The 9,147-nt window shown below is 48.1% G+C and overlaps 1 pseudogene; it reads right to left on the bottom strand.

Annotated features, from left to right (window-relative positions):
* The window catches only part of LOC119375287 (kelch domain-containing protein 3-like), a 16,040-nt pseudogene extending 8,236 nt beyond the window's left edge, over positions 1 to 7,804 (bottom strand).
* Between the last annotated feature and the right edge of the window lie 1,343 nt (positions 7,805 to 9,147).

Genomic DNA, 9,147 nt, shown 5'->3' with positions numbered 1-9,147 from the left:
ACGCCGTTCCCTCACAGAAGTCCAGGACGTGTAGGTCCGAGTGCTCCACGAGGGTTACGGCGTCGCTGGACCGCGATACCTTTCCACGATGTTGCCCTTGCTCGACACCGGACTGCAACGAGCAAAAAGAAAGGAAGCATTCATTTATTGTATCCTCAATCGCACAAAGCTCTGTAGAGAAGAGTGGGGTACATAAATAAAAAGCGAACAAAAATAACATCAAATAATAATAACTACAATACATATTATAGCGATCTGAAGCACACAGGCTAATCAAACAAAGGTATTTATTAAGGGCGAACCTGTGCCCACAACTCAAAGTGGCTGCGGTTGTAAAACTGCGAGTCAGTCGAGCTCAAAGAAGTCGTTCGGCTGTATTCTTTCTCTTCACGAGAAGTCCCAAGCGCGTGCGAGCCTGGTCTGGCCAGGCACTCGCGCCACGATGGTCGCTGCGCGGCACTACAATAAAGGCCCAAACACACGTACGCGTTGCAGCGCGTCAACGCGTGACCTTTTGACGCGGCGCCGCGTCCTTTCCCGATGGGGGAAGAGGGCGCGCGGCTACACGAAGCTGCCTGCCCTCCCTCTCCATAGTGAGAGGGCGCGGCGCCCTCTACCCATGGGGAGAGAGGGCGCGCGCCTACGCGAAACTGCGCGCCCTCCCTCTCCATAGGGAGAGGGCGCGACGCCGCGTCAAAAGTCACGCGTTGACGCGCTGCAACGCGTACGGTGTTCGGGCCTTAGGCGCCCATGCGCGTCCAATATGCACGGTGATGGGCGCGCTATTTGTATTCAGCAAAACGTTGCGGCAATATGAAGAAACGGTGTTAGACTTATACAATTGAATTCAAATACGGGGCGATGAGAATACAGAACATAAAAAAAGTCGCAGGTTCACCGCAAGGACGAAGCAATGAATGCGATAGCGACAAACTGTAGTGTTATATGAAGTAAGGCTCGCACCTAACTTTTTTGGATTCGCGGTCTCGCGTAATTCTGCAAAACGCTGGTGTAAGAGAATACGGCCGCTCTAGGGAGAGAAGCGCATTTCGCGCAGTCTATCCGCGTTGAGAGCACAGCACGTAGAAAGATATATGAGCCGTGTGCTAATGCCTGCCGAGAAATGGCACGCGCGCCAGCGATCGCGACCACGCACTTGGAATCAAAGTTCACAGTTGCTGCTCGAGCCCCCCCCCACTCCCCCCTCGTTTTTTTTCATGCTCCTTCAAGACAGGCGGGGCGTTCCCTCTTTGCTTGAGCAGCAATCGATGGCAGGCCTCGCACGCGGGTTGTTATCGCACGCGCCCTCCATGCGATGACGTGGGTCGGCTCGTTTCATCTCTGCTTTCAGCCGCGTTCTTCGTCCCCGCTCGCGCGCTTTTAGCTGCGAGTAGAACATACGACGCGCGGGGCGACGTTATCGATTTGGACTTTATACGGGACATGACGGCGACGGCAAACCGTCGAGAGTGTCCATATAATTACTATCGCAATAAAATTGAACAATATACGCTTTACTTGTCATCAAGTAAACAATTCTGTAAGGTGGAAGAAAACAAGTCATGATCTGAAAAGGAAACGGGTCTGATGGAATGTAAGTAGAAATGGATCTGAAATGGAAGAAAAATTTTGGGAAAAATTAATTTTCTCTAGTATCGTAATATTAATGATTGCGGGATGCTTACATGCCAAAAGCACGACGTGATTATGAGCCACGCCGTAGCGGGGGACTGGGGATTAATTGGCACAATCTGGCAACATTTACGGAGGCATATATGGCGGAAAAATTGCCGTAATGAGTTTCTAACACCTTACGCAAACGCTTCTGCTTTAATATGTATACCAAATGTGGTATTGAAATGAGAAACGATACTCTCACAATGATCACGTATAGCTGAAACTATATATTGTGCAATTTTTACCTGGTTCCCCCGAACAGGAACAGTCGGTTGTCGACCAGGCAACATCGGTGTCCCCGCCTGGCGGTGGGCCCCTTGCGCAGGAGCTTCACCTGGCTCCACAGGGAGCACTCTGCGAGGACAGGAGCCTCCTTTCAACGACATCGTCTACGCATTTTGACAGCATTCGCGACCACATAAAAAATTTGACGGATGGGTTTAAATTAAGCAATCAAAATATTTGCGCTGCGGAAAAAGATTTTGTCGGCTACGCACTAGTGTTGCTGAGGAACCAGTGGAACTGGCGGCCTTCCCCTCCTCCTCACCCTCACCTCCCTTTCTCCCCCCCCCCTCTTGTTAAACTATACTATACATGGCTAAGCTGTGCTTTCTTTGCCTTTGTCTCTTTCTCTGTGTTTCTCTCTCTCTCTCTCTCTCTGTTTCTTTCTTTCTTTCCCTCTTTCTTTCTCTCTGTCTTGTTCTCGTTCTCTCGTCTAAAGCAACGCAATCATAAGGCTCCCATAAGTGCTTTCTCTACTAGCGTGCCTGGATAGCCGAGTGGTTAAGACGCTCGCCTTGGGCCCGCGGGTACCCACGTTCGAATATCCGGCCTCACCAAGAAATTTTAGTTTGTTTTATTTATTTATTCTTCTCCCGCTTCTCTCCACTTCTCTTCTTCTCTCCTCTTCCTTTCCTTCCTCCAACGCGTTGCTAGGTGCAGACGTGCCAGGTGGTTGCTAGGCAACGTGCAGAGCTCGGCGAGTTTCTGCACACGATACCCTTTGCCTAGGGTATTTTACTTGAGAACACATCTTCGAAAAGTGGTTTTCACATGCAACTGAGTTAGCTTTCCCGCCCTGATGTAAACTGTCTCCACTAAGAAAATGTCACGAAGCGTTGAAAACATCATGCCAGGAAAGGCAATATGTTATCATCTTGTTTTTGCTACTTTGCATTTCTCGTGGGTTCGCCACACATCAGCGAGGACTACCTGAGCATGTGCGCGTATTGCATTACCTGGCTGTATTTGTACATGTCTCCAAGAATGTTCCCAGGAGACCGTTGTAGCCGCCGCACACGTACATCTCGCCTTTGTAGACGACTGGAAATAAAAGGCAGCCTCACGTGTTTGGTAGCAGTGAAGACAGCGAGACCACGACAAAAAATGAAGAACTTTCCAAGGAGCATCGCGTGACAAAACTGAATGCAACCAGAGGTAACATCGCATTTGAGAATGTATAATGCGAGATCATGCGTGAAATTCCGCGGTACATAAGTTCCAGTGCGGTTTGTTCAAGCAGTACGAAAGAAAACTCGACCTAATGAGGTTCGCGCGCTGAGCTATCTTGCACAAAAACAGCACCAATATCCGAGAGAGTACTTTGCAATACGTGACGCCACAGTCACGTACCAATGAACAAAATGGTACCCATGTGTGAGGGAACAATTCGCCACACTTAACTTATGGCCCGCTCAACAGTCGCTCCGGAGCGCTCCCGCGGCACTTCAACGGTCGAGCGAAGTAGCAACTGAGCTTATCTATGCTGCGAGCACAAGTGAGCTTTAATTCTAATAGGGAAGTTTTTTAAGCGCTATTTAATTGCTCGCACGTGCTCTTGACGCCCGGTGTGCCAGTCCACGGCTACGCGCCTGCTGTCAGTTACAAAAATAACGCAAGTTTGGGCATGTTGGTGTTTCATTTGAGCATCTAGCGCACAACACAAGGAGAGAGTGGAAGCCGACGAAGACAGGCGCTGTCCAACAGATTTATTTTGAGATCGTCACACTCGTATATATGACGATGATAAAAAGCCTGCGCAACCGCATTTGCAGCATTCGTTGTATGTGATGTCAAATGTTACAAATGTGGTTGCGTAGGCCTTGAATCATCCTCAGATATATGAGTGTGACGCTGTCCAAATAAATCTGTTGAATGTTATCACGTGTACACGTTTGTTTCCAGTCATTGCGTTGTGCAGGAAGCTTCGCTTGATTAAATAGAGAGCGTGTTCGTACAGGCGGCGTGGCTGCACCGTCCCGGAGGCTGGTGCCCTTGGTACGGGGTGCACCCAGGCGCCGTTGGTGGTGTCCAGGTAGGCGAGCCGGTCGCAGTAGGCCACCTCTTCGTGGGTGTCTGTCGGGCTGCGCCTGCCACCCCACACGTACATGCGCCGACCGATGGCCACCGCAGAGTGGAAGCTGCGCCACTCCGCGCATTGCCCTGCGCAATTGTTGCGTGCAGCCATGCACGTGGACGTGTCTATCAACTACACTATCCCCGCACGCCTCCCCACCCCCTCCTCTTTGTCGAGTCGGAACGAAAGCAAGCTCGCCCATGATACAAATATGAAAATGAAGCGATGGCGTGCTTCTCACAACGGCTGCTATTGGTCCCGGCTTTCTGCGGGTAAAGATGAGAAGTAAACAGATCTTTGAATGCAACATCAGGGGTCCTCTGTTGCTATTACATGCATAACCATAATAACCCTGCGCATTGAAAAATGGCATGAAAGGCCCGTCTCTGTGAAGGTGTGGGGCAGAATTGATGTCCCCTTCAGACGGCTGGGGGGGGGGGGGGCCTTGTGAGCACGCCTACGGGAATGTTTACCTCGAGAGCTTCTACGTAAACACGTGAGAACGGAGAAACCATTTTGCTGATCATCCATTGCAACGAATTCGATGTGGTCTGCTATGTATAAGGTGAACAAGTTTAACAATTGTATGAGACAAATCTTCGATTAATCTCATCAATTTGTTTAGGAAAATTGCTGGAAGAAATCGTCAACAAAGCCCTAGTACGATGTTTACAAGTCTGTAATTCAAAGTCTGTAATTCACTGGAAAAAGACATCACAGAACCGTAAATCATGTAATATTTTATTCAATTGAAAGGAAGAAAGCTAATGTATTACACACTTCCCTGAAAATATTTCTAAGAAAGAATTTTCCGATTTCATTTTAGCCAGTAAAACAACTTCAATAAGACATCGCGTTTGTCTTCTTGGGATGCTCTAACATTCACTTTGCAAAAAGGAGTGTCACCTATATATAGTCTTTATGGGCGAGTGAATTCTAGTCGTAGTTTTGTCTTTTGAATTATGTACGTTATATACGCCAGATTTTTCAGACCACGTGACAGCTGGAGGAGGAGGTGTGTGCTCACCCTGGTGGCTAGGAATCGCCAGTGCATGGTGTCCAGGTCGAGCACGTGCACGTCCTGCGACACCCGTCGGCATCGTCCTCGACGCCGCCGAACACGTACATGCGGCTGCCACCACGCACGCCGAGTGGCCCTCGCGCGCTGCCGGGGTCTCGCCCGTGGTGCGAGGACGAAGCCACGTCAGCGACGCTGCATATGCCAATGATCGGTTGGATTTTTTTCGACAGCAATTATGTCTGTATACTCTCGGCACGCTTTTGCCGTCGGCGTCGGCGCCGCCGTTTATGTTCCGCAAAAAGTCCCAAATCGATAACATCGCCTCGTGCGTCGTGTGTTCTATGTGCGAGTGAAACCGTGCGAGCGCAGGCGACGAACGCTTTATCTAGGGGAGGAAAACGCGCCAGCCTTCTTTCATCGCGCGAAAGGCCAATGAGCGGAGGGGCGGCTGCATGCACGGCTCCCCACTCTGCTCAGCCGGGCGCGGTAGCGCGAAACTTCCTTTTAGACTAGTTGGTTCGTACTAGAATTTTAGAGGTGTTGCGCAAGCAGAAAGTACAAAAGCAGGAACACAGATAAGAGCGCAGAGCGAGGAAAAGAGCGCAGGTTCTGCAGGCTTATTTTTACAGGCATCAGCGGACGGCTTGCTCCTTTACGTGCTATGCTCTTAACGCTCGCTTTCAAACGATAGACAGCACGAAGGTGGCTTCGCTCGCTGCAGCGGTCTCGTCTCCTTACGCCGGCCTTTTGTTGAGCTACATGCCAGGCTGGGCATGCTAAGGGGGTGAACAGCTAGCGTTACTTCGTATAACATTCCAATTTGTTGCTACCGCGTTCAATGTATCGCCCTTGCGGCGAAACTGTGACTTTCTCGCGAAATAACGATAACCGAGGCACTTGTCTACGCAGAGCGAGGTTGTGAAGTTTATATAAGCGTTCATATAAAAGGCGACGCCTTTCATCCACAGGGCCGATTTTCGACGACCGAAAACCATACTCGCCGCTACACTGTATATTGAGTCTATTGTTTTCTTGGGCACAACTTCGCACAATAAAGGCCTAAGACATTAAGAGCGCCAAAAAGTATAAACGAATAACGAAGCGAGGGGACACATACAAGCGCTGACTTCCAACTAAAATCGTCTCGTTCATATTTTTTCGCGCTGTTAATCAGTAGCGCAGCCGGAAGGTTCGTAGGGAGGGACGGGGGGGTTGAACCCCCTGACTGCTCCAGTGCTGTTACTTGTGCACTGGAGTGCCAGCTAGCCCAAACGTTCACGTTAGTAAGCCCAAAAGAAGGGTTCAATCTTTGCCGGTTTGGATGTTACATTCTTCATAGTCACAACTACCTGACGTATGGTGGAGGTGCTTGTCCGTTCATGTATACCGGACACCCCTGTCATGCCGTGTACCAAGCCCAAACCGAGATTATCGAGATAGTATCGGGCAAAGTGTGAATTTCAAAAATCAGCGTTGCAGTGGACCCCCCCCCCCAATGGAAAGAAAAAGGGTCCTCGTTCTCTTCTTTTCGTTCCGCTGCTGCGTTTTTTTTAATAGTGTAAAGCTTTCAGCATTTCCCCCAACCCCTGCCAAAATTTTACCCTGTTCAGCGGACTGTGTATGTCATCGTTAAGATTCTTTGGGCACGAAAGGCGACGACGAAGTGACGGATGGCGTACAGGTGTCGAAGCGGTAGACGATGCTGCAGGCACCGTCCTCGTTTCGTCCTCCCCAGAGGTAGGCGTACTCGCCGTGCCCAACCACCGTGTGGCCGAACCGCTGGAAGGGCACGTTCTCCAGGTTGCTCTGCACCGGGATCAGCGTCCACCGGAGAGAGCCTGCGCAACCAAGCATGGGCATTCGCATTCGACGAAAAACACAACAGATACGGTTTTTGAAGGTAGACTAAAGAGAATGTTACAATGTCCCTTATGCATTCGCCTATAGACGACTCGAATGCGAAAGTCATGCATCTTTTAAATTTTCTTATCAGTGCCTAATGAGGTGCCTAATTGACCTTTCATATTAAATGACGATTTCGCTCGTATTAGGAAATCACCCTTCGATTGAATGCTAAGCCGCAGCCTTGCCCCGAGTAGATAGATAGTAGATAGATAGATAGATAGATAGATAGATAGATAGATAGATAGATAGATAGATAATAGATAGATAGATAGATAGATAGATCGATAGATAGACAGACAGACAGACAGACAGACAGACAGACAGAACAGACAGACAGACAGACAGACAGACAGACAGACAGACAGACAGACAGACAGACAGATAGATAGATAGATAGATAGATAGATAGATAGATAGATAGATAGATAGATAGATAGATAGATAGATAGATAGATAGATAGATATATAGATAGATAGATAGATAGATAGATTGATAGATAGATAGATAGATAGATAGATCGATAGATAGATAGATAGATAGATAGATATATAGATAGATAGATATAGATAGATAGATAGATAGATAGATAGATAGATAGATAGATAGATAGATAGATAGATAGATAGATAGATAGATAGATAGATAGATAGATAGATAGATAGATAGATAGATAGATAGATAGATCGCACCGGTGTTGAGTATGTGCACGTCCATGGGCCGTCGCGTTGTGTTCATCTCTTCGGCGCAGTAACCGCCGAACGAGTACACCTCGTCACCGATGGCCACTGCCGCGTGCTGGGTGCAGCATGGTCCGCCTTCCACGCGCGCCGTCCACATGATGTCGATATTTTTAGACTGCGTACGCAGGACACACGAAGTCATCAACGATGCATACACAAAGAACTTGCGGCATACTTTCCTAAAGGGACTTGTAGCAATGTGCGAAATGTTGCGTGAAGCAGGGATGCAGTCATAGACATGCATTATTTTCTGACCAGCGTATAGCTATAGCATCAGCCAACATTGGTGAGCGCTTGTAGTGTGTGAGTACAACATACAATAGGCTTCACACGTGAATGAATGAATTCTGAATGAAGTGTGCACTTCATTCAAAAATTAAGTAATGTTGTAGCCTACATTTCGGCTTGACAGATATCTTTATTGACTGGTTGGTGTGTCCTAATTTATATCACTACAGATTTTTTTGTATATTAGCAGCACGAGCCACGAGTTTCTTGTGTTTGTTGTAAAAACTTCCGGTCGAGCTCTGACTTCCGGTTTATCGAACATCCAGGCACGAAATCGATGGTTCAGGTTGAAATCCATATGATGGCGCATAAGTTTTCTTAAGATGAGGGTCAATTAAGTCTCGGATAATTGATGAAGATTAATTGAATTAGTTCATTGAAATAGCAAACATTTCTTTTTTTCTTTTTTTGAGCGGCTGGGATCGCTGCGGCATCTGGCGGAGCGGATCTCGAACCTCGCGTTTCTTTATACGTTGCCTCTGAGGTACGCTTCGGCAGAGCACGAAACACAAACTTAACCAAAGAATGCACCAGGACACACGAACGCCGTCGTGCCACTACCAGAAACCGAAGTCAAGAATTGGATAGCCTCCGCATTTCTTTGGCTCAGAAAATGGATTCTAATCTGATCCAAAGACTGAGCGAAGAACTGTTCCTGGAACCCTCGTTTACTTCCTGTGAAATGCTTCACATTAATAACTGATTCAACGGCCGCGTGTAAGATCCGCAGTACCTTCAATAGAATACCATGTCCCTAACGTTAGTCACTTTTCTTTCCGTCACCATATATGTATTTTAAGAAATGTGTACTCACGCTGTAGGCTTGATAGATTCACTTAGGTTAGGAGCATTGGACCACGCGAAGACCTGGAATCGGGAACAAATTAATATCCCAGCAGGCAGCCCGTCGCGAACCGAGGTGGCACGCGTGCCAATCTGCTCTTCTTCTTCGTCGACTGCCCGTTGGTTGGTTGATCCTAGAGGAATGGCACAACCCACCACGGGGGATCGGCCACGAATCGTGCGGCAGTAGGATGTGTGAGTGAAAAAAAAAAGGGGGGGGGGGGAGAGGGGGGGGGGAAGAAAAAAAAAAAGATAATTCTAAAGAGATAATTTTAGGTAAGCGAAAATGTTATTTGTGTTCGCGGTTTCCCAATTG

This window comes from Rhipicephalus sanguineus, chromosome 11, assembly GCF_013339695.2.
Source record: "Rhipicephalus sanguineus isolate Rsan-2018 chromosome 11, BIME_Rsan_1.4, whole genome shotgun sequence".
NCBI lineage: Eukaryota > Metazoa > Arthropoda > Arachnida > Ixodida > Ixodidae > Rhipicephalus > Rhipicephalus sanguineus.
Note: the sequence above shows the minus strand (reverse complement) of the source record. Positions and strands in the feature narration are given on the sequence as shown.